Raw genomic sequence first — 26683 nt, 5'->3', positions numbered from 1 at the left:
CTGTTGTGGGCTGCACGGGCGACGGGTGGTAGCGTGAGCAGAACAACCGCGGCAAAGCGCCCGCGCAGCCACTCCAAAATCTCCCGCAGGGTGGCCACGAGCTGCCTTGCGTCGACCATGGTACGCGCCTGCAAGAAAAAAAAAAAAACAGGGAAATGAGTTTGCACGCATAATGCCGATGCCGTAAACAAACGTACCCTGGTAAGGTCGTTCGTGCCAACCAGGACGGCGACCATGGGCTCCACGTGAGCCACCCTGCGTAGTCGCCCGAGCAGAGTTGCCGCAGTCCCTCCCGGCATTAGGGTAGGACTTTCTGCGCGGCGAAATTTACCAGCAGTTAGGCACTGCAGTTTCAGAAAATGAACCATATTTGCTTCTACGGCCAAACTTACCGATCTGGCTTCGCGGAAGTCCAGAAGCACGCTCCGCCAACCGCAGGAGCATGCTGGTGGTGGTAGTGGTTTATTTAAAATAAATAAATAAATAAAAAAGTGAAGCAAAAGAGTGTTGCCGGCCGCGGCAATTGCTATCTAATATCTTAAGCACCCGAGCTGCAGCCGGCGGAAATGAAAGGGAAAGGGAGAGGATAGTGAGGAGAAGTATAGAGGGGAGCGACAGCAAGAAAGGACAGGGGAGAGCTTTGTACACTATTTACAAAATACAAAAGTAATCAAGTTCGCGCCGCTCGCGCGCTAATGTCCAAGCATTGTCCGAAAATAAGTGCGCGCGAGCGGCCACTGCGCACAATTACTTACACAAGAAGTAAACTGTATGTACATAGCCGCGCGCACGTAGCGTCCTGTCTCGGACTAATCGCGCGCGCGGCACACTGCACCAGCGGCCGGGGTGGGGCGCCCGACCGCGTATACCGTCCGAGGTAGCACCCACGGAGCGTTCGTGTCACGCGTGCACTACCTGGCGTAGAGCAGGCGGGAAGTCAAATCCGCCTGCTCGATGAACGCACAGAGGCTCACCATTGTTCTGTCACGGGTGCGCGCACTGCCGCGCGGCCACAGGAGCGCTTCGAGACTGTCCGGGATGATTCCCAGCGCCCTGTAGGCCGCGAGCATCTCGCGACGCGGCACTGCAGAAGCGGTACAGCGAAGGAGCATGTGCTCCAATGTCTCCACTGCGCCGCAGTCAGCGCACGCGTCGCTCGACGAAAGTCCGTGGCGCACCCGTCTTTCCCCGGGCCACACGCAGCCGACGCGCACTCGGATGATCATCGCCCGCTGGAGGCGCGACAGTGAGCGCGCGCCGACGAGAGAAATGCGCTCTCCTCGCGCGATGCGAGGGTCCGGGTGTTGCTGACGGAGGTGGTCATAGATCACCGCACGCACGTCTTCCAGGGCGAGCGGTTCGTCGCTGGGAGGAAGCTGATGTGCGGCGGTGGCGAGCTCGTCGGCTTGCTCGTTGCCGCGGATGCCGCAGTGACCGGGCACCCACTGCACGCGAATACTGCATCTGCGCTCCGCAAGGCGCTCAATGCGCTCGCGTAACGCGCACAGCAACGGGGTGCCACGGCCGTGAGTCTGCAGGCGGCTAAGGGCGGCACGGGAATCACACAGCAGAGCACACCTGGGTGGCGGCGGAGTAAGGGTGAGCACCAGGTCCAAGCCCAGGCGAAGACCCAGTAGCTCCGCCGTGGTCGAAGAGCCCAGGTAAGCCACTCTTTGCTGGCGGTGCAGCTGCAGGGCGGGGATGGTGGCCGCTGCGGCGAGCGAGCAGTTTTCGCTCACCACGGAGCCGTCAGTGAACACAAGCAGATGGTCGCGCAGTTGCTCGTAGATGACGGCTCCGGCTAGCTGCTGCACTGCACATAGTGGTGTGCTGCGTTTTCCCGCGATGCCGACGATCTCTCGCTGTACCTCCGTCGTGAGGGGCCAGGGGGAGCAGAGGCCGTAGGGGGGCGTGGCGCGCGTCAGCTGGTCATATTCTTGCAGTGCCGCGCCCATTCTTGAGCGCGGGTAGTGACGAAGGCGCTGCAGGAGTTCCGCGCCGTCTGGTGCGCGGTGAAGGCGGTCAATGTGGTGCAGCGAGCGCTGCGTGGCCTGTAGCTGCAGCGGCCACGCGCCCGCCTCGGCCAGTGTCGCCTCGCATTGCGAGTTTCCGGGTAGACCGAGGCAGGTCCGCAGCGCTTTGCGATGCTGCACCTCCAGTGCCTTCCATGATGGTTTGCGCACCGTGACGAGGGGCAGCGCGTAGAGTATCGCCCCTAAGGCTGCGGCGTTGTAGAGGCGCAGCGCAGCCTGCTGAGAAATCCCCTGGCCCCGGGCGGTGAGCTTGTGCACAGCGGCTGTAGTCCTCTTCATCTGCTGGCAGGCCCTGGTCGCCGCGGGGCGGAAGGAGAGGCGCTGGTCGATTTCCAGGCCGAGGTACCGCACGGAGCTCTTCCACGGCAGCGGCGTCCCAGCCAACGTCAGCGGCGCCAGGCGGGCGCATCTGCGAGCTGCGCAGGCCATGGCTGCAGTCTTCTCCGCGCAAAGCGCCAGGCCGAGGCCCCGCAACCGGTCGCCGATAGCGTCAAGGGACCCCTGGAGACAGTCTCTCACGCGGGAAGCCTCGCCCGGAGGTCCCAAGCACCACAGAGCGATGTCGTCCGCGTATATGGAGATGTACACGCGGTGCCGGTTGCCTGTGGGCAGACAGCCCGGCACCGCCGACATCGCCACATTGAACAGGAACGGGGACAACACCGACCCCTGCGGCACGCCTAGATCTACCGGGCGGGGCTGAGAGAGAGCCGCTCCCACGCGCACGCGAATAGTGCGCGCGTTGAGGAACCCCTGCACATAACGCAACAGACGACCGGCCACGCCCGCCTCTTCCAGCCTCGCGAGAATTACCGCACGGTGGACGTTGTCAAACGCACTCGACACGTCGAGCAGCAAGAGCAGTGCTACCTGCCGCGCCGCCACGGCGTGCTCGAGTGCGGAGACAACGTCCGCGATTGAATCTGCCGCGCAGCGCATCCCGCGAAACCCTGTCTGACGCTCGTCGAACAAGTCTGCCTCCGCGGCCCGCGCATGCAGGCGTTGGAGCGCCATATGCTCCATCAGCTTGCATGCCGCCGACGTTAGCGCCACTGGCCGGTATCCGCTGGGCTCCGTGGGTGGGCGGCCTGGCTTCGGTATCGGGCAGACGACCGCTGTGCGCCACTCCTCAGGTAGCACCCCGCGTTCCCACACCAGGTTGAGCTGCCGCAGGAGGACTTGACGTTGGTCCGCGTCCAGGTTGCGCAGCATCTGGTACGTAACCCCGTCTGGCCCGGGCGATGAGCGGCGGGTGCAGTGGTGCAGCGCGTCGTTCAGTTCCGCCGCTGTGAAGAGCGCGTTGCACGGGCCGTCATCCGGGGCGGGGGAAGAGTACCTGGCGTCAAAACTGGGGCCCGATGTCGTCACTGCACTGCTCGCGGGACGCTGTGGCGCAAATCGGTCAGCGAACTGCTCAGCCAGCTGTTGGTTTGTTTGGCCGCTCGAGATGGCGAGAGCGGCCAGGGGCTGAGGGTTCGCCTGAGGTGTAGTGATGCGCCGCAGGGTGGTGAAGAGCCGCCGCGAGCTGCGATCCTTCTCCATCGTGTTGCAGAGAGAAGCCCACTGCCGTCGATAAAGCTTGTTGGAGTGACGCCTTGCCGCTGCGTCCAGCCGATTGTAGACCGTCCAGTCTTCTGGCTTGTCCGTGCGTCGCGCCCTGCGCTCCGCCTTGTCCCTTTTGTCGCGCAGATCGAGCAGCTTATTGTCGGGTGTTGGCTGACCTGCCCGCACCTCTGCGCGACGCGTGGCTGCGAGGGCGCTCCGGACAAGACTGGTGAAGTAATCGGCGCCGGACGCAGCGTCGGCGTCCACCTCTTGGCGGAAGCGGCCCCAATTCACGATTGCGTACGTACGCATGGGGCGCGCCTCTTTAGCAGTGGGCTCTATGGTGATGGAGAAGTGATCCGAGCCCCAGAGTGATGGTGCACGACGCCAGGTCGCCTCGATGCCGCTGGACGCAAACGCAACGTCGATGCAGGAGCCTGACGATCCACGCCGTCGGAAGGTGGGCTGGCCAGTGTTGAGAGGAGTGAGTCCCAGCTGCGTTGCTGTGTCATGCAGGTCGTCGCCGCGCCGGTCGTTGCGCGCACTGCCCCACGCACAATGATGGGCGTTGAAGTCACCAACTATGAGCTGGCGCGGGGCACAACACGACGACACAGCACGAAAACACAGCGCGTTCCACGCCACAGCTGGGCGCACATAAACACTGGCCACTGATGTGTCAACACCCCCGACGCGCACTGTCACTGCCACGCACTCCTGAACGTCACTCGTCGCCGCCGCCGTGCCGACGAGCGCGTGCTGGACGTCGCGTCGCACATAAATGGAGGCCCGCGATTTCCCGGGTCGATGGGCTGGGTCGCCGCAGGGGATCGATGCACATGACTCCTCCTCACACTTCGTTGGTGAATGGTAACCGATGTAGCCGGGCAGCCGCCTTTGGGGCTCCCCATCCCGCAGCCGGACGTAAGTTTCCTGCAGCGCGATCACCTCTGGTTGTTCGGATGTTATGCGTGAGCGGAGCTCAGCGTATCGCGCTGCAAGGGAGCGGACGTTCCATTGCAGGACTGTGGGAATGCGGGGTACTGCCCGGCGACTAGCCATGTTGTTGGCTGTTTAGTGCAGGAGGGCCTGTCGCTTCCTCACAGATGCGGCGACCCTCGGAGCCCTCTGGCAGGAGCACGCTTAGTGCTCGCAGCGCGGCCTGCAGGCGCTCGATTAAGGCGTCGCGTGCGTCCAGAGGGGAGCCACCGGAGGTAGTCGGTGCGGGCCTCACAGGTGCGGTGCGGGAACCGGCCTGCTGCTTGGGATGCTGCCCTCGCTGCTTCTGAGGCCGGAGCTGCTGAGAAGGCTGCTGCTGCTGCTTACTGTGGCCCGCAACCTGCGCATAGCTGCGCTTGCTTGGTTGCTGCTGTGCAGCCTGCGGAGCCGTTTCTTCGCGTACAACCGCGCGCACGGCCCGTCGTGAGAGAGGCACCTCTGACGAAGCCAAAATCGTGGCGACATGCCTCTCTCGTTGCCAGTGGGGGCATGAGGGGTCCGTGGCAGGGTGTCGACCGCCGCAATTTGAGCAGCGCGATTTTCCGCTGGTGCACGCTCCAGTGTCGTGTGGCGCACCGCAGCGGGCACAGCGGGCAGCAGCTCTGCAGGCCTCGGTAGCATGGCCCAGGCTGGAACAGCGGGAACACTGCAGTGGGCGCGGGCGGCAGGGCCGGACAGCGAGGCGCCGCCTGTAAATTAACACATGCGGCGGCGGGATCGGCGCCGCAAATCGGAGAAGCAGCGTGCTTCCCGACAGCGACGCCGACGTCACTGCCACCGCCGACTCCACTGCGGCAAGCAGCTGGTCCGCTGAGCGGCGCGCGTCCACGCCGAACACGAGCCCACTGGACTGGTTGCGAGGAGCTGGCTCCCTGGCGCACACAGCCAGGCCACGGATGACAGTCGTGGCCAGAAGCGCGCCGAAGGTAGCTGCGCAGCCGGTATCCACCGCCACGACGTTCCGCCGCGTGTTAACGCGAACCGCCAGCACGCCAGGGCGCGGGCCCAGCTCCTCAGCAATCTCCCAGCCTTGTTCCCTGCTTATGGCCACGCCGCGTTCCGCTGGCCGGAACAGGACTGTCCAGTGGAGCTCCTCATGGACCGCCACAGCAGCAGCAGCTCTCTGCAGGGCAGCCTTACGCCTTCGCTGTGCTCGGGTTGAAGCCTGGCGCCAGGGGATCAGGCTGGCGGTCTCCAGTGTGCATGAGGATGCCAGGGGGGCGTGGCGTTCGTTGCTGTCAGGCACGCTGGCAGCGTGCGCCGCGCTCCGTCTGAGAGCCGCAGCTGCGGCCTCTGGGTCACGTGCCGGGTTTGCAGGCTTCTGCTGCGCCGCGTCAGCCGATGTCGTCACCGGCAGCTGGTCCCTTAGGGTGGGGGCTTGCGTTCCGGCGAGAGCAGGGGGAAAGCAGCCAGCACTGGCAGACACGCCATTGTCGGCTGTCACCTCCCTGGCTCTTTGTCCTGTGGTCGCTCCCTCAGGACGCGGAGGGGGAGGTGAGACAGGTGCAGTTAGCTGCAGCGCTTCGCGCTTAGCAGCAGATTCCTCGCCCCCGCTGCCTTTGTTCCCCTCCCCCTCTTCAGAGTGGGTGGAACGGCGCCGCTTGCGATGGGTGCTTTGATCCATGGCGTCGTCCCCCTCTGGCTCTTCTACAGCTGCTTCCACCGCTGCTGGAATGTAGCCGCCGCCGAGTGGTGGCTGCAGGACCGGGCTGGCAATGGCGGCTCCCACGTGTTGGTCCGCGCGCGCCGCCATCGCAGCAGCACGTGGCGGAAGGGCCAAGGTGCGTAGCGTTGCCTTCGCCGTCTCCGGAGTCAGGGCAGCGCGCTGTGTTGCGCGTTGCACGCACTCTATCCATCTCTCTAGCAGCGGAGATGAATCGATAGACCGGTCGCGGCGTGCGCTCTGCGAACGAGGTCCGTCCGGCACAGTGCTACGCTTGCGCATTCCGCGGCCGCGGGCCTCCTGGTGGGGCTCCATGGCCGGGGGGCCACGGGAGATGGTTATCCTAGGTCCAGGTCCGTTGCCTGCGGGTCGTACGTGCAGGCGATGCGGGCCCAACCCGGTTGCTGCACGGCGTAGCTAGGCCCGGCCGAAGTCGAAGGAGCGTCAAAAAACACGTCCGACTCGGTCAAAGGTCAGAACCGGTCTCACCGGAGCATGCTGTCCCCAATGAGCTGATGCTCGTAAATTTTCGCGGGTCGGTTTTGAAACATCTGAGTCAAAAAGAAAAAAATTACTCTTAGGGAATCCCCAGTTATGCCGCGAGTATATGAAAAAGCAATACTTACTGCTGATGATCGAGGATCCTTGTGACGGGACGACGGGTCGCAATGCGGTTGCTACGCTGCTGGCCCGTAATTTATACTGATGGGTGCACCCGGTGACCTCTCAGCTTACGTCATCCGCGCAGGTGTTTCCCGTCTCGTGGACAAAACTGGCGCTGTACCAAGAAGGCTCTTACCAGGAAAAGAAAGGCTGCGAGGCGTCTCTACTCGGGGACAAAGGCCGCGGAGGATCGCTCGACACCCGCAAATTTTTTTCAGACCCGAAAGCGGACAAGTTTCTTTTCATTTCCTGCCTAGCCTCTGCTGCCTTGCTACAGAAGGTCGCCTGCGAACCCCTAAATTGTACTATTGTACAGGGTCGTCCACTCTTACCTAGAATGCGCTAGCGCGTGGCCGTCCTCTTTGGAGGGTCGCTGCGTCCGAAACGGCTGCGCGTCGAATCGAAGTGGCAGATGACGCGAAGTATTATGTCCAGGTAAACCTTCTCCTGCGCCACTTTGCTGTGGTGAGCGACTGTGTCGCACGCGGTGGCCCTCTGAAGAGTGCGGCCTTCTAAGAGTGGACGACCCTGTACTTTCTCGACAGCTCCCTAGGAGTACTCGCGAAGTCACATGGCGACATTTCAAGGGTTTTTCATCAGCGGAAACATGGCTCTGTTCGTTTCCACAAAGAATGCGAGAGTGTCTTCCAGGAACGAGACCTTTTCATTGAAAACAAGCCTTCCCGAAAGCTCACTTACAGATTTCCGCAAATGTTCCATTCATCTTGCAGTTTTGCAGGGTGCAAAATGTCCCATTATCTAAAGTGACCATGCACTGCAATGGGCGTCGCGCAGGGAAGCCAGTGCTTTTGTAAAGGAAAACTTTAGTAACCGAAAAGCGGGGAAAGTGGGTAAGTTGCTGTGTGCGCTAACGTAGATGCAAGATCAACAAATAGCACATGCCTGCAGGCAGTCGTGATGCCATCTTCAACTTTTCGTATCAACACGTGGCTTGTTTACTCGAATATAGGCTTCACAAAACGTTTGACGCCGGGTATAGAAGCTAACTTCATTGGCTCATACTTATCATGTTGGGTATTGTACAATCATAACGAATCGCTGCACTGATAACTGGGTCTGCAGGCTTACAAAAATTTGCAACCATGCTGAGCCCGGCCCTCTGGCCACGCACCGCAAAAAATAAAAACGTACATAGGTGCTTCGCTGCCTTACTTGGAGGTTTCAGTATACCACGCATCAGACAGGGCGTTGAACCTCCTACTCCTTGCTCTTCATTCTTCCAGCGTCCCCGGTCCTTTTCACTTCATTTTCTTTTTCCGCACAATGGTCCATTCTGCCATCCTATTCGTTATGTGAACGCGTAGCATTTTTCTGACCTCACACGTTTGCTGGGTATCGCTTCCTCTACTCAACATGGTAACCATCATTCGTCCCAAGTATTCGTTACCTGTCCGACTCAGTAAAGCCGGCACAGCTGCACCGGGTCCTCGCCTCCTGGAATATCTGACGATTATGCCGGAGGCTGGATGTCCACGCACTGTGCATGGGCATGCAGCACGCTTTGACAGAGCTGGTTGTCCTGCAGTTGCGAAGGTTGCCGGAAGCGTTTTCAGGAACAGTAACCAATTTTCATGCAATTCCACAACTGTAGTAGAGGAAAAGCCGCAAACTAAGCTACCTCGCTGCACATGACGCGAGCGCTGCACAGCTTGTACATTAAGTAGAACGTGTTGTCGGGCTAGTTGGTTGAATACTTCAGACAAGGCAGTTGCGCGAAACACACACACACAAGACAGGTTACGGGACGAGCTTGTACATTCCGTTGGGGAAACGTTGTGAGCGACGCTTACGATAAAGAATAAATGTCAGGTTTTTCGAAATGACCTACACGGTTCTCTGCATCCTGTTACGATTGTGTGAACACGTGCGCTGCTTTTGTCGTTGCGAGATAAAAACGTCACTGGTGCTAATCCAATGCTAATCACGACTGTACTTCTGCTTTCCTGTTTCATGCAGGGCTATGGCTGCGTTGTTTATAAAGGAGGATGATAAAACATCATACAAAAACCTTCTTAGTGAATCTGCAAGAATCCAAAAGCCGGTTACGTACCCTGCAGAGCTAAAGCGCCTTCACTGTGGCGGCGTGGCCTATACTGGGAGCAGGTACTAGGTGGTGCACTGACAACAATCGCGCATCTCCATCATGCTTATGACACGCTTTACACTCGCACTAAAAGGACGTCTTCCAAGCCGCTAATTGGAAATTGTAACATGCCTCCTGCTGATACAGCATGATTTATTCGAGTGCAGAACACCCGTTTCCAAAGCTCTGCCTTGTTAGCCCTGCGTGACAAACGCCCTTGCAGTGTATCTCCCGTACTACATAAACCTCGTGTGTCAAAAACCCCGTGCCAGAAAGCTTGCGACAAAAGCCTCGTACCAAAACGCATTTGCCCAGCAGTGAGTTTGGCGAACACACTACCACGGCCGCTCAATGGAGGCTTCCATTGAGCGGCCGTGACACTACACTTGGTCCGGCAAGGCGAGTGTGTAGTCTCAGCAGCCGTGCTCCACTGTACCGTGCTCCGCGTCAACCCCCCGCAGTTGTTGACGGAGCAAGCGTCGTTCCTGGAAAGAAACGCACAACGCAACGCTTCACCACGACGGTGAGAGCAAGGGTTGGGTGCCGCGCTAAAGATTTTTATTACAAACCCCACTGCGCCCAGGGCGGGTGCGCCCTGACAACTTGTACCCACTCCCCGCAGCAGAGGCACACAGGTCTGTCTCCTCTTTCTAGCCTGGCCTTGGCTGCAGAAGAACCTTGGATTGGAACGGCCGCATGTCAATCTCCTTGCAGAACTGTGAAACCCCCTCCCTATTGTAAACAGCGTGACGTCAAAAAGTTGTGGCCCGGTTGGCAGAACTGACAACTTTTGGTTCTGAGCAGGTGTTGTTGGTCCCGAGGGCTCCTTCGCCGCCTTTCTACCCCGATTCGAGACGCCTCGCCTGCCCTCACAGGATATAAGAGGGGAAACGCTTGCGCTGAATGACTTAGGGCGGGTGGCAGGAGCGCGCTCCAGGCGCCAGTGAATCCGGCCGGTGCCTCATAATAGACCTCTCCCTGATGTAAACAGTGTGACGTCAAAAAGTTGTGCCCCGATGGGCAAAATCGTCGACTTTCGGTTTTGAACCGGTTTTTCAGGTGCCGAGCATTCCCCCACCAGCTTTGTTCCCTGATTCGAAACGCCTGGCAGCCTTTCTTCTCCCAGTGTGAGCCTTCTCGGTACGGCGCATGTTTTGCCCATCGGACCAGAAACACGTGCGTTGATGACGTGTGTCTTGAAGAAAGTCAGTTTTCTTTGCACGTGTTGGCCTGCCTGCAAATCTGTATGCGCAGTCGCGTTTTTTTTTCTTTTTCAGGTGAGAAAAATGCAGAGCCTATTGAAAACATTTTTTTTTCTGCCAACTTGAAGGAGCGAAAATTGCTAATTGATCACGTGCACTCAGTGGAGCAGATTGTCAATGAAACGCTGTTACCTCAATGGGGAAGTGTGTGTCCTAAGTGAATCAACTTGAAATTCGAGGCCAATACAATGGGATTTTGTTACGTTTTGCGCTAATAATAATAAACACAACCTTTATGCGAGCATAAAATAAAGTGCCTCTAAACAGATATGCGAAGCTGAAGAGATTACCGCGCATGCGGGAACACTTTATTTGCAGAGCCATAGCTATATGTGCTCATTCATGTGCAAGCAAACATTTTGACTTAGAAGTTACATTCAGCCAGAGCAATGCCTACTCCCGTAATATCTTAGAATTTCATGAAATATTGAGGAAAATAGATGTGTGTGTAAATGATGGCAGATTTTTTTCACGTTTCATGACCATGCACACAAAAGCAACCGCTGTGGCAAATGCTATTTCAAGGCCGGAATGCGAAGACAATGCAAGCATGCTGCTGCTGTATGCTTTTTTGTAAACAAGCATGAGGAACCGTCCTGAGCAAGAGGCTGAAGCGTTCGTCAGATCTGGTAAAATGTAGAGTTCCGGCCCCTTCCAATTAGGTTTTCATAACCACGCTAATGAAAATCTGGTCGTAAATGTTTATCAGCTAGACGAGCACAATTTTGAAAATATTTATGGTCTTTCTTCTAATTTGTGAATACGGATCGACACTAACGTCATTTTATGTTCCCCGCTTTGTAAACCAGGTCGAAAAACAATTTGCGATGTAAAACCTGCTTCCCACATAACCTTGCTCAATTATCCTGAAGTCCTTGATGGTGTTGGTGAGAGGGCTTCAAAATCTGCTGAAAAATAGCTCTTAGACGAAATGTTTTCACCAATGTCATCCACAGACCACGCAGCCAAAGGACTTCATACCGGTTTCCAAGAAATTTCACCGGAAGCTCTCGGCCCCTCGTGTTCACGGAACTATCCTGAGTAGTAGTAGTAAGTGGCTTTTATTGCAAATGCAAAAGAAGGTAAAAGGATTCTTGCCAGCCCCGGCATCTGCTATTATGTCTAGAAGCACCTGAGCTGGGGCTGGGGGATGGAAATGGAAAGCGAGATGACAGTGAAGGGGCAAACAAAGGGTAGAGAGAGAGGGAAAGAGGGAATACCTTCCCACCTGCTTGTATTTCCATTACGCGAGGCGATACAGCCAGTGGGAAGGACCGCGAAAAGTTTCAGCAGCCTCGCGTTGCCGGCGACCTGACACGTGAGGCGCGCACTTCGGGAGAGGGCGACCGCGCTCTCTCTCTCTCTCACACACACTTACACTACGCTCGCCCGCTCCGCAAGCTCCCCTCTCACTCGCATGCACCAAGCTGCCCCGCACGCCCGCAGCACAATTTTCTCCATTCTTGACCGGAGCGGAATTCCAGCCATGACTAACAATGAGGGACACCACCCCTTTTGAGCACCCGCGAGCAGATTGGCACGTGCAGATAGAGGAAGTGCCAGCGGTGCGAGCAGCAAGCCCACCATAGCAGACTTCCATATTTATGCAACTCACCTACTCCTATCTAGACACTACACGCGCATTCGTGCAGCGCCATGCGCAGCAAATGTCGCTGTACTATTGCGGAGCAGCTCTTCCGGAAACCGCGCCATTTACAAGAGCTAGTTCTGAATCATAATACCCTGTAGCCGAGACTGACAACTGATTGCATTTCTAGCGATTTCGGTATCCGTGGTTTGCACACCGCTGAGGAAAAGTACTGGTATTTTATGCAGTGCAAACAATGGCAAAAGATGCTGGCATTGTTTTTGCTGCATTGTGCGCATGCATATCACCAGCTACGCTCCCATATACCTTTCAAGAATGTTATCCGTGCATTCTTTTTTTCTTGCAGTGTGTGATTGACATATAATTTTGGGGGCATGCTTTGCATTCACTACAATGCTAGTGAAATCGCACTGTGCACACATGCACTTCGCCAGTGGTAGAGGCAGAAGCAGAAGGCTTCATTCACTTCCATTGATGTGCATTTTCAAAAGACAAACGCATGTTCCTTATAAAAACAGGACCATTTTATTGCACTAAGCACGTTCAGATGCCTTGCACAACTCCCCCACACATCATGGTGGCTGCCTGCAAGCAAACAAGTCCATACCAATGTCATATGTGAGTCTATTTCCAGGAAGTGACAGGAAATGTCAGTGCTCAAAAGTGGGTATTAGCTTGTTCTTTACTGCTCAACCATTGCAGTTACTTTCCATTGACTTAGTGTTTCAGTAACACACAAAGACATATGCTTACCTCCCGTCATACAAAAATGTGAGGGCAGTAATGCAAAAGGAAAGAAAATATGTGCCTAAACATAGCAAATGGACTGAAAAGTCCTTACATACATCTGAGTAATTTGCTGCCACTGTAACAATGAGAGCAGATAATATGTTAGGATAAAAGCCTGCTGAGCACGACAGAAACATATTCTGCTTACGCCATACAGGGTGATACAAAGCTGCTGGAACAATGATACACTGCTTGTTTTGATGTCACCAGCAGTTCACGAAGAAAAAGCTTACCAGCAGAAGGCTGTATCCATTACACACAAGCAGAAAAATGTGAGCTGAGGTTGAATATCCCTTGAAAGTGTATATTGATACTGTGCTTCCAAGGAAAGTGAACGCCACAAGCGGGCTAGTAGCAAAAGAAAAGACGCAGCTATAGAACAGAAGAAAGAAAAGTAATGGGCAGGAAGTACAGCATGTCCAACTAAGCTATACTTGGGAAAAAGAAACAACTCAACAGTGCCGTTGCAACGCACATATAAAAGCCCCACATTTTTGAAAATATAAAGCGGAAAAAAATGAAAACACACTGTTTCATGTTTCATATAGCAGCGATCTCAACGGTTATATTTGAACGTCAATTAGAAACATATTTAGAGTGCATTCATCCACAAATGTGCTTCAGCGCCTTTTCAGCTAAGGAAAACACCCAACTCAAGGAGGGCTGTGTAGCTTTCAAGCATTTGTATGAAACAAGTGATAAGTTTATAGCAAAAATACCCTCTATAATGATTTTACCTAACATATACTCACCTACGAGGCCATAACAGGAGGGCGTAAAGAAAAACTATATTGTTGCAAAAGAGCAAACGACTAGGCGAGGTCTGATGGTCTGCAGCGGCAAGTCTTCAGGGAGTGCAGACATGTTGCATGCCATTTTGAAAATACAGTGCCAGCATTTTTTCCAGCGCTAGATGTGGTGCGTATAAAAATTAGGCTCCCCGTGAAATTAGGCTCCCCGTGCTGCCAAATGCCACTCGCCTAGAAAGGTGTCCATCCCCCCACAACGTAAACTGCCGCTTCCACGCACTGTGAGCTCCTAACGAGCTCAGGAGGAATGCAAGACGCAAACGCGAAATGTTTTGCGCAATACAGAATCAGCAGGTGATTTTATCGCCCTGTATAAGCTGTGGTATATTTTTTAGAAATTCCAACAGTTTATAGACTTACTTCAGAGCGGAGTGAAGAAAAATTTCCATCTGCCACATCTGGGATCCAACCCGCGACGTGCGCATGCTCAGGACGAGAGTCGTCATATAGGTACATAAAATATCCCTCAATGCCCTTGTGACTTTTAAAACTCATCGCCTATTTCTAAGCACAAGCCCCTCAACTCTTCAATTTAGAGCCACTTCTACAGGACCCCAGCTAAGGAACAAAGAATTATGCAGCAGATTTCTGCTCTCGCCTTACGAAATGTCACAGTGCCGTGACACTCGTAATCTTGCACACGCGTTCATGAAAAACCGCACTCGATAACACACACTACGAAGTAGCTCACGCACGCGACACAGGTACAGTTGGGACTTCAATGCACATACTAATAACAAAATTGCGGTCCGAATGACTCACCTGCGTTTGGCCCTGACATCAGCCATGCGCGTACGAAGCTTTGTCATCGTCGACCTTTTGCGCTGAAGGTATCGCCGCCGATTCCCCATTTGACACTTTTACACACAAAAAAACTGGCAAGATAACGTGATAAAAAACGGCGCTGTACATAAATACAAAAGCACAGTAAAAAAACACCAACAAGCAAAACAGCACGATACGCCGATGACAGCCTGCTGAGCAGCCGAAGAAACGACCGCCTTGCTTCAAAATGTTTGACAGCGCCACTGTCGTTGACCGGCGGAACTCCATTGTTGACTCAAAACGCCCGCGAGATTCAAATGCAGCAGCCCCGTCGACCAACAAAGCGGGCGAGTGCGAGCTAACATGAGTCGTTTATCATAACCAAATTTACATCACTGGTAGTATTAAGACCAGCGACTTCAGTTCCTGTACAAAAAGCCTGGAATATAGCAGCGATCTTTCTCGCTGGATGTATTTTGCGGAGGTTACGGCGCACAAAAAATGGCGCAATTGAATGGCGCAGTACTACCGTTCTGTTTGTCATAGCGAAATGCCGACTTGAGAGGATTTGGAATATTTCATAAATATTTCGTGTGCCGAATTTGTTCCTTATACGACGTTTACTTGCTTCTAAAACTCAGATAAAAAAAGCGCAGTTTCTAGGTTACGACCAACTTTGAACAATGAAAACTAAAAAATTATGACATGTAGCTCAATGAACTTTTCAAGAATTAACAACATGGGTACTATCTACAATCCTGCTAAATATGTTTGTGATTTATGAATTGGACTAGGAGTTATTAATGCGTCATTCTTTTAAATTTCACACTTATTTATGGCACCAGTTCTAAATAACTACCCAATATAACTCAATAACTTGCCTGTGAGGTTCTCGAGTCACACTTCATCTAAAAGCTGCAGAAGCAGTTTTCTTTTCGGAGCAGTAGTTTTCGTAAACAGCAAAGCAAACGCAGGCAAGTCGAGCAAAAATATCGTTTTATGCCCCTCGCTCTTTTGCTCACTGCTATTATACTAACGTGAATAGCTTTTAGCGACACATACCATCGCAAAAAAGATACAATTATCTTTACAATGCGCTCAATATCATTTTTCTAGCGCAAACGGATGAGCCACACCGCTCACACAAACATGACGAAAAACGGCTGCTGACCGCCGCTAGCGTGGTACCGCCGCCTTAAAGGGCCCCTACCCACCCCATGGTCCCAAACACTCTCTACCTCACTTTGAGCGAGCCTCCTCTCCTTCCATTCCCTCCTCGAAATTTTTCTCTCCCGCTCCTCGTCGAGTAGGCTCGGCAAGGCAAAATCACCCCTTCGTTCTCCGGTGTAAGCCGGAGGCGTGGTGTCTGTGGAGTGCGTCACAGGGCGACGTCATGGCCCCGCCTTCAATAGAACTCTTTTCTTGGTTTTTGCGTTTTCTCCGCACACTGAACGATCGAGAGGCGCGATCGGCTCGACCACCTAGACTTGTTAGCGAGCGCATCCTTTCATACATCTGTTTGTCATTCCCAGTTAACGAGCCACCTTATCATTTTTTTAGGCCTCCCCACCGTTTCATGAGCGGAGGGGCGGAAGTCGGTTCTGTTCGAAAACAAGCGTTTGCGGGTAGGTAGGCTGGAAACGCTGATTGGTCAAAAAAATATGACGTCATACGCGTGACGTCATAGGTCACGTGATATTTAATGACATCATGTCCGGTTGGGGACAGGCATGTTTTCCCTAGATTTTTCCCAGCCATCGCTCGTCAGCGGACGGGGCCGCTCGCGAGGAGCCGAGAGGCGAGGAGGCAGCGTGCACTGCAGCGTTGCCTCTTCGGCGTGTCCCCGTCATGTCTTTCGACCCGCCGCGGTGGCTCAGTGGCTATGGCGCTCGGCCGCTGATCCGAAAGACGCGGGTTCGATCCCGGTCGGGGTGGTCGAATTTCGATGGAGGCTAAATTCTAGAGGCCCGTGTACTGCGCGATGTCAGTGCACGTTAAAGAACCCCAGGTGGTCGAAATTTCCGAACCCCTTTCACTACGGCGTCCCTCATAGCCTGAGTCGTTTTGCGACGTTAAAACCCAAATAAACCATAAACCCATGTTCTTCAGTGCGCGCGCGAGATTAAAAAGCGCACCTGTCGCGCTGCGCTGTCACACTGCATGTTTGCTTCCGTGCATTTCTTGCGGACTCCTTTCAGTCATACTTAGCTATACTATTGATCAAAAGGCTTCTTAAACAGTTATTTCAAGTTTTATTGCTATGTATAAAGAATATGTTTGTAGCAGGTGCGTGAGCCCGAACAAAAGAAAACTGTTTTTAATCCCCTTCAGTATTCCTGCTTATCGAGACTTGAGCATTTATAGGTTGCAGTACAACTTTTTTCAGGCATCACAACTGATGTTTCGATGTGTTTGGTACGTATTCATCTTCAGACATTTCATGTCTGTTGGGTAAAAAAAATATACGAAATAATACTTGACTGCATCAATTGTGACTGAGGCAACTAGCATCACGTATAGCATGCTCTTGAAATTCCTCTAGCTGTTGCACAGAAATCTGTAATTGACTTCATTGTAGCTTCATACTTGCACCATTTAAACTCTGCACATAGCTCTTTTTTCACAAAAGGAAATGTGATTAGGTTTCTGAATAGAGCTGTGCACGGGCCGCAATTTCGAACCCGCGCCCGGCCCGGGACTTAACCTACCGACAGGAAGACCGGCCAGACACTGGTGCTCGGTCCGACCTGCAAAGCGGCGACGACACAAAAAGAGAATTTCAGGAAAATGAGTTTATTTCAATGACATTCAAATTTTGACCTCGCATTCCAGATCACAGTTTGGGATTATACACAAGACACAACGCATAAAGGTATAGATTTATCACTCTAAATATGCAAGTTGTTCATTGATGATGGCTTGACCGAAACAAGAGCGGCGCTTTTTCATTACGAATCCTGCGGCGCTGAAATTTTTCTCGCTGCTTGAATTGGTGGCCGCAACGGCTAATACTTTCATAGCAAGAAGAGAAACGCTTGAAGTACGAAGGGGAATGACAGACGTGGTGTCGTAAGCCATGGATGGCGTGCCACGACAGGAAGACTTTTTGACTTGTTAGAGGATAAGCGAGCAAATAAGCGACAGGGCGGCGCTATCCTGCGAATGCCGATGTGGCCGCGACGTCCCTGCTTCTACTATTCACGGCAAGGCACGGTGCTGTGTTCACTTTGCTGACAAGCGATTACGGCAAAACGCAGCACTGCGCCGGAATAGTACGAGCTGAGCCGTAGTGGAGGCGCCAGTGACATTCTTCTAATGCCTTTCATGTGGTGCCCCCCCCCCCCCTCCTTCGCTCTCGCCCGCGACTATTGTCCGTCTCCCCGGCCGGAACCTGCCGGGTAGGCGGACAAGAGAGAAGGCTGCCGGCTCTGCGGTGCGCTGCGAGTGGCGAGTGGAAGAATTTAACTCTTTCCCGAGGTGCTGCTGCGAGAATACATAGTCTTCTCTCGCGGGCAGTGACAAGTTCCCCTTGTCGACTTCGATAAACGACCAGTCTTCTATAGCAATACCGTAATTCATTAGAAAAGCTTCCCTGGACACCGGGACCCCGCGACCTCGCGTGCGCCGTACGCAGCCCTGCCTCCGCTTCCCAGAACCTTCCTTTCTTCTTACAAGGCGCCCAAAACTGGTTGCTTTGCCCCAACGTTGGTACTTGCTAGAACGAAAAATGCGTTTCCAGCCCCAGTTAGCTTTATTTTTTTAGCGTTTGCACTATCCTCCCGTCCTTGTACATTCCCTCCTGGATGGTCTAGACACAAATCACTTCCTGCTGTGCATGCAAGACGCCCAGCGCACCACAGCCTTATTCGCACTTCACATATATGATACATGCTTTGCCCAACTTAGAGCCCGGGGCGTTTGGTTGTGAGTAACACCGTATGGCGCGTAATGCATTCCCATCAGGCAGAATTAAAATATGAGAAAATTCATCGCAAGATATATTTCCTTGTATTCTCCAAGTAAATTACTTCTATACTAACTCCTCCCTTCTGAAGTGACCAAAAGATAAAACAACTCAGCGTGTAAAAAAGGTGAATGCAAAAATACACTACTTATGTGCAAAATTCACAGGAAGTGCACCTAAATTTCCACAAGTGCATGGCCAATTAAGGAAAAAAAAAAGGGCAAAGGACGGAGACGCACAACAGGAACACCGGACGACGCTGTGTTCTGTGTTCCCAGTTCTGTGTCCCCGTCTTTTGCGCTGGTTTTCTTTCAACAATCGTGAACCAATTAACTCGCCCAGCTCTCCACTCTACTGGACCAATAAGGCATCAAGCTTCACAGTGCATTAGTGTTATATCTTAAGCTACATATTTTCGAATTGTTTTTGCTCGGCATACACGTCTTTCATTTGCTTAGGAAGAAAGCAGCGCAGTCAAGAAAGTTACTCCCTCCTGCCAGCGAAAATTTAAAAAATGCGGTTTTTTCAGCGCCAGTATAAAATCTTCGCATGCTGACGGCATGTTGAAATTTTCGTTAATGCACCGTAATAATTATTTCATGAAGCCCCAGCTCTCGTGGCCCAGGACGAAGAGTACGATGATTTATGGCAATATTTGAAGTGCATTTATGAACCAAGTTCTTATTGCTATAACGTTCTTCTAAGCAAATAAAACTGAAAATTGTGATAATTTTGATAATGCTTTATGGAGCTAACACTACCAGGACGTGGTAAATAAACAAAAAATAAATTCTTTGATAAAGGCCTGTACGCTGCACTTGTGCTGCTCATTTATTTCATGCTGTCCATTTTCTCAGTGCAGTGTTTTCTTTGATATGCATATTTCTGGCTCATTACATACTTTGCTTCGGTTCACAATTCTTCTTTTAGCTATATTTCATCCACCTTCCTGCCATGATCTCTATTCAAACGTAATTTGTGTAATTTTGCTTTGTCCGCGCTCCTGCAATGTTCTAGTATATATGAATGATGTGAAGACCTGTTTCAAGCTGTTGCTCTATAATTCAGTCTAACCTCCTCGATCACGATCACCTAAGCCTTTCCTTATCTGTTGCCATACTTTTTTATGGAAACACATAAAAACAAAGCACCATGATCTATATTTCAGTATTGTTTTATTTGCCGATCTAATTTTTCGAAGATAACATGGAATACCAACTCCCCTTTAATGTCCCCGTTCTCGTCTCGAAGTCGCGAATTTTTAGATGTGCGCTCAGTATTCTCGTTAGTGCATTTGTGCTCACAAGGGACTATAACAGCCAACGCGGCTAATACGCTAGATTTAATCCTGACAAATCGATCTGACATAGTCTCACCTATTACATACCTGCCAGGCATAGCGACCACTTGCTAATGCACTCTGACATTAATCTAGCCACTCCGAACACTAACAAAGAGAAAAAAAAATAATAATACGAGACTACAACGGAGCAAATTTTCAGGCGATAAATAATGAACTATTTTTTTTATCGATGCTTTCCCATAGCTTTGGTGTCCGCAGCATTCAGACCAACTGGAGCATGTTCACAGCTATAGTCACCCAACTCACAGAACAATTGTGCTCACAAGGGACTATAACAGCCAACGCGGCGAATACGCTAGATTTAATCCTGACAAATCGATCTGACGTAGTCTCACCTATTACATACCTGCCAGGCATCAGCGACCACTTGCTAATGCACTCTGACATTAATCTAGCCACTCCGAACACTAACAAAAAGAAAAAATAATAATAATACGAGACTACAATGGAGCAAATTTTCAGGCGATAAATAATGAACTATTTTTTTTATCGATGCTTTCCCATAGCTTTGGTGTCCGCAGCATTCAAACCAACTGGAGCATGTTCACAGCTATAGTCACCCAACTCACAGAACAATACACTCCTGAACGCACTGCCACCACCCACTCAATAGCTCCCTGATGTAATAATCACATTAAAAGTTTATCTAACAAAAAGAAAGCCTCTACCGCATCGTAAAGTTCTCGCCAACTAGTGAGCGATCGGACGTCGTATTCAGCGGCTTCCAACATGTATGTTCAGGCGCTCAAAAGCGCTAAAAGCACTTCCACTCACATGTAACCACCAATGTCAAAAATTCTGGCGGGTCATTAATCCTTCCACCGACGATAGTTTTGCGTTATCTGACCCGTTAGGCGACCCCATCCCTTCCGACGTTTGCGCCACGATTCTTAACCGCGCAATCACTGACAACTTTACACCCATATCTGATGTACACATATGCCTACAACTCACCACTTCAACTATGTTTTCATGCCACCTATAACTGTTGCTCCTACTGGTGTGAATAAGCTTATTGACGGACTCAGTGTTCATTCCGCTCCGGGTTATGACTGCGTTACTTAAAAAGCACTGCAGCTTATTCGCCCATTATACTAACCAAACTTTTCCAGCATTGACCAGTCGACGCAGCTACTGAGTGGAAGATCAGAAAGGTGGTTACAGTCTACAAATCCGGCAGAAAAGCATCCCCTATTAATTATCGTCCCATATCCCTTACCAATACTTGACCCAAAATGTTCAAAAATATAATATTCACCAACCTTGTTAACTTCCTTTCGTTGAACAACTTTTTTATGTCAGCGCAACATGGTTTTCGAAAACCTTACTCTTGCGAAACACAGTTAATATAGTTTACACATGCATTGCACTGTATTCTAGACCTACCATCACTAACTGACTGTATATTTCTGGATTTTTCGGAGGCTTTCGACGATGTATGTCACAACCTTTTGGCTCACAAACTAAAACATCGGAATATTGACTGTAACTTATTGAAATGGATTGAAGGTCTACTTAATCGCTCACAATTAGTTTTTGCTAACGGTTATAACACCTGTTTTACAGAGGTGTCTTCCGGAGTTCCACAAGGTTCAGTTCTTGGACCCTAGCTACTGTTCCTGATTTAACATTAATGATCCCCGCTCTCTTATCGATTCTCATATTCACCTATTCGCTGATGTTTGCGTCATTTTTAGAGAAATAACCAACACTAACAACCTTACATTACTTCAGTCAGTGGCGGTCACAGAGAGTGAATTTAGGGGGAGCGGACAGACTGCTGTATATAAAAAAAGAAAAAAATAGAAACAACGATTTTTTATTTTATTTGCACAAAAATTTTTTTGCGCTTTGTTATTGAAAAATAAATGGCGAAAGGTATCGACATTATACCATTACTCAAACTTTGAATGTTAACGTTTACGCGAGAAATATTCATTTCGATACTAGGGGAAACGAGTCGACGTCTGAGATATCCCGCCACGACATGTCCACTAAGGTGAAAGCACCTGCCCGGACGTTTCACCAGTGGGGTTAGCGGCCTTCATTTCTCAGTTCTGGGAAGTGGCTTTGTTCCGCCCTCAGTCCCCTCCTTCAAGGCGGCAGGTCGGCGCTCCTTGTCAAGCCAGAAAGGGGTGGTCCCCTCGCTGGCGTCGCTGTGTCCCATGGTGGGATAAAGACATGAATGGGTGGCTCCCTTCCCTCCCTCCCCCGCCGACGAGGTTGCTGGCCACCGCAACCGCAGGTGAATGGCACCGCCGTCGCCGCCGCGCCAGCGGCATGGCAAGACAACGGTGGCGGCAAGGCAGGAACACGATTCCTCGACAATCACAACGAATTGTGCTCGTATAACTATCAACGTGTAGAATGTGGAATTGTGTGAAATAAGACAGCCGCTAACAAGGTGAACGTACAAAAGCAGGGGTCTACTTGACGAGACCGCCACTGACTTCAGTGCGAAGAATGGTGAATGCAGCTATATATGAACAAATGCAAAGTCATGCGTGTATCTAGAAAAACTTCCGTTTCACCTCACTACTACATCGATAACATTTCGTTGAAATCAGCCTCATCATATAAGTGCATCGGCGTCCACATTACTTATTATCTTAACTGGTCTCTTCATACCGAGAACATAATTGAAAATGCTAATCGCATGCTTTGCTACTTACGTCGCAACTTCTTTAACGTTCCTTCCAATTTGAAACTATTGCTTTATCAAACACTAATACGATAAAAACTCGAGCATGCAACACGTGTATGTCACCCTGCTCATGACAACTTCATTAATGATCTTGAGCTGGTGCAAAATAACTCTGTGCGTTTAATCCTTGTTAACTACAACCGCACAGCGAGTATAACTACTATGAAATCTAATATCTGCCTCCCATAACTGACATCGCGTAGAAAATTGTTTCGTATCACCCTGTTCCACAAGCTGTACCATCATCCCGCTCTTCGTGATCACCTCATCCCCCATACAATTTCTGTATCCCGCCGCATTGATCATGATCACAAAGTCGGAAGTATGTCATGTAACAGAAAATGCTGCTCGCAGTCATTCCTGCCGCGAACCTCATGCGACTAGAACCACACTTCCCGCAGAAGTTGCCGGCAATGAAAATTATGAGCAGTTCCGCGTAGCACTAGCTAACATTGTATATTCAGGCGCTGTTTAATATTCATGTAATCAAGTGTATTTTTCTCTCAGTTTTCGTATATTTACCATTCCCCCTGTGTAATGCCACTGGCCTTGAGGGGTAACATAAATAAATAAACAAACAGAGTAATATGATTCCCCCTGTGTAATGCCACTGGCCTTGAGGGGTAACATAAATAAATAAACAAACAGAGTAATATGCAAGCCTCTTACACAACATTCACTAAGATTTCTTTCTTTCTGTAATAACGATTTGTAGACAGCCTAAAGACTCATATTTCACTGACGTGAAGGTTCATTTTTCACAGTCACAGTTCCATACTGTAGAGCGCAGGATAGCGCTTGTGCTGCATCGTTCTTCTGTGTGTGTCATTGTAGGCGCTATTGTTTATTTTCTGAAGTACTATGCACCATGTACCCCAAACTGAAGTTCTTCTAAATCTTCTTTGATATTAGCAGTTGCAAATTCAAGCCTTCTGCAGGATTTGAAGGAGTCCCAAGGAGCCGAGGACTAATTTTATGCATATGTAAATGTAAACAGCTAATCTATCTGTACTATTGTAACTTGCATTCTCTTTTTTGCTTTATGTGCTGTTTTTATATTTCGTGCCATAGTGCTGAATGTCGTAATTTTTGTATGTATTATAGTGTAAATCGATGCTGTATGTCTTCTGTCAAAGTGTTTTCTTTTTCTTTACTGTAATGCGCGATTGTAATGTTTATCTCTTATATTGTTTGGTGTACTTTCCATGTTCTTTTAAAGTACCAACTTGTTTTTCCTACGTTCAAAACTGTCATCTAATGGTCCCCTGGGCCTTGTCAAGCTGTGTGCACAGCTTTTAGCCCAGGGTGACCAGCCAGATTTTTCTGGTAAATAAAGTGCATTGACTGATTTATTAATTCATTGATATGCAACTTACAAATGATTGGAAATGAGGGGAACATGTGCACAGGGCGGAAAGCGAGTGGTCTCCCAGGAAGCACTGAGGTGGCCCCGAGAAGGGCCTTTAGTAAGGACGACATCCGTTTTGTGCCTCTTCACTAAGCAGCGACGACACTGCGTGCGCAGTCCTCGTTTTGCCCGAGTTGTCGAAGCAATCCTTGTTAAAAGAAAACACGAGGGAACAAAGTCGTGCTGTGTATGCAGATGCGATCGCCTCGTGGTTCCATTCACGGCGAACAATCATCCGGCAAGCCCGGCTTTTTCGACGGATTCAGGAAACGACTGAAAAGAACAAAAGTAAGGAGCGAAGAAAGGTGCACTGCTTACAGGTTAGAACACAAAAAAACAAAACTAGGCGCTGCACTCGGTTAACCCATTCAACAAGGCGTGGCGTGAGCTTTAAATCCGATTTCGACAAGGCGTGAGAAGTCGCTAAAGAGGCAAAGGCACACTGCACTGGGTGAATGATATAGCTAGAATAAGCGCAAGTCATAACTTCTCTAAAGCCACACTGCACTCGTTTAACCCTGGAACGAGGCCTAGCGCGGGTTCTGATGTCTGGCGCCGATTTCGACAAAGAGAGGGAACACGGCCGCGAGATTGGATGCCCGCAATCTTCCAGGAAGCCAACTCCCTCAGTTTTACTATTTGTTTACTTTTTATGGCTAGGGTTCAAGGCTGTCGCCGCACGCTCCCTCCGCAGTTTATTTTGAGTTCCTTCATGCGGGTTTGTAGCCATGAGCCAGAACAGAAGGCGCTGCGGAAAGCGTTGTGCAGACGACGCGACGCCAACGCTACTCCCAACCTTCTCCCGTCAGTCAGAACGATGCACCAATGGAGTGCCTTTAGCGAAAGTAACCCCCCACGACGTCAACGGGGTTCAGAGTAGTGGGGCGGGCCGTTTTTGTTGAAGGAAAGAACGAGCGGGCTTTGATTTGAATCTTCGCAGCTTTTCGGGGCGCGCATGGCTCTAGTATTTTGCAGAGGTTATCTTCGATGCCTCATCTATGCAGTGGGCTTGTTTTTCAAAAATGTCCGGACCCTGGGCAGTGGCCCTTTAAGAAAAATCAGACCCCCTTTCCGAAGTGCCTGCACGTGTCGAACGCCGCCGCCGCCTCGGGGAGACGGACGTTATCTTCCCCAATTGCTGTGACCGTGCCGGGGAACAAAGGGCTTCGTTTCCTGTGGCTCTTTGGCGTGCCAAGCACCGCGACGGGCTGGCGGGCATCATTCGAACATCTCCAAGGACGAGCGACCACTTTCCGGCCTCGAGCGGCGGGTGTCATTTGATAAACAACAGATGTCGGTGACCCGCGGGACTTTCGGCTGGCCGGAAACCACCACCAACCGCAGTCGACGCCTCGATGTCAACCTTCTTTCCCTCGGACCGAACACGTGAGGGGGCGTGACCCTAAGTGCGGTGTTGTGTTTGTGCGCACAAGTGAATGCTCTAGGCCCCTCCCACTCCGGCGTGGGCGTCCTCAACCTAGGGACTTTAGGGAACGAGAAGGCTATAAAAGTCGACAACGAATGCGGCAGAAGAGCCTCACTTGAGCCTCACTTCAGCTTCACTTCAGTCTCAGTTCTGTAAAAATGTAAATACCCCCTCTTGTAATCTCCCTCCCATCACCCAACTCTTTCTCTCAGCGGCACTCCTGTCCTGGTGGTGGTGGGAACGGGTGGCGTAGCTTGACCGCAGTTCCGTCAAGCAGCGAGCAGCAGCAGCAGCGAGCTAGCAACGACACCGAACTCCCCCCATAGCCAACACCGCAAACGCTTGTGTTTCGAGACGCGTTCTGTGCAGTGCTTGCGGCTTTCGCCGTTTCGCCAGGAGCACGTGGCTAGTGCCGTGCTCGTATTTAAAGTTTTTGCCGCGGCACTGATCGCCGTCTGACAGCCACGCTGACGCGCTTGTCGCGCGTGCGCATTCTCAACACCGAGGTAAGGGCTGAACTACATTGTCGCAAGTTTTCTCGTGCATTGAGGATTAACCAAATTGCGGCGCTGGTAACGAAACTTTTTATTCCGAAAGCAATATTACGACCGGTTTCAGCCCTTCGCGTCGGGGCGGCCGCGAGGCACGTTTGACCTTGAAGGGCGGCGCGAGGCGCTGCTGCCCTCGCCGCGCTCTCGCCAGTTGCGAAGTGTGGAGAGGAGGCTAGAGAACGAGGGGGGGGGGGTATAAGATGCGTTCGCTCGCTTGCCGGCTCCATCGTTATGCCGCCTGAAAAACAGAAAGGGAGGCTACGTCGGCTTGCCGAAGCCAGGAAACGACAACGGGCTTCGGAGACAGATGAAGAACGCGAACAGCGCCTTGCTAAGCGGCGCGCTCAAGACGCTGCTAGACGGGCGCACCGCGCCTCTATCGAAACCGAATCGTCTACAACCGGTGATGATCCCGAATGGAACGCTATGGATGCTTACGCAACCTACCAGGTTTAACCAAAGCTAAACCTTAACTTTTTTTTGCAGCATTGTTTCCTGGATGCTTCTCGGAAGCTGAGGTTGTCATTGTTCACCGCGGACCGCTACCACGTAGCGAGAGATCGGGGCATCGATCAGAAGATTATCGTCGCAGCCCTCGTCAAGATCCACGGACCAGGGATCGCTTCGGCTTCACGGGCAAGACCAGGAGAGCTGTACATCGTGCACCGGTGTCGTCTATGTGGAGCAGAAGGGCAAAAGACGGAGCACTACTGGGCCTACTGCTCACCGCGCCACCACGCCGCTGTAGGTAGACGTCGACGTTGAGCTGCTCCTCCAAACGGCCCTTTTCAGGGCCACCTCATTGCTTCCTGGCAGACCGCGGGCATCTCGTCTCGCGGCCGTGTTCCATCTCTTTGTCGAAATCAGCGCCAGACATTAGAACCCCTCGCTAGGCCTCGTCGCAGGGTTCACCGAGTGCAGTGCGGCTTTAGAGGAGTTATGACTTGCGCTTGGCCTAGCTACATCATTCACCCAGTGCAGTGTACTACCTTTGTTTCCTTAGCGACTTCTCACGCTTTGTCGAAA

The 26683-nt window shown here is 51.5% G+C and overlaps 1 pseudogene; it reads left to right on the top strand.

Moving 5' to 3' along the window:
* The first annotated feature begins 234 nt into the window (after positions 1-234).
* LOC149326072 (uncharacterized) lies at positions 235-26600 on the top strand (annotated as a pseudogene).
* Positions 26601-26683: the final 83 nt, after the last annotated feature.

This window comes from Amblyomma mixtum, chromosome 10, assembly GCF_055824585.1.
Source record: "Amblyomma mixtum isolate Tamu chromosome 10, ASM5582458v1, whole genome shotgun sequence".
Taxonomy (NCBI): domain Eukaryota; kingdom Metazoa; phylum Arthropoda; class Arachnida; order Ixodida; family Ixodidae; genus Amblyomma; species Amblyomma mixtum.
Note: the sequence above shows the minus strand (reverse complement) of the source record. Positions and strands in the feature narration are given on the sequence as shown.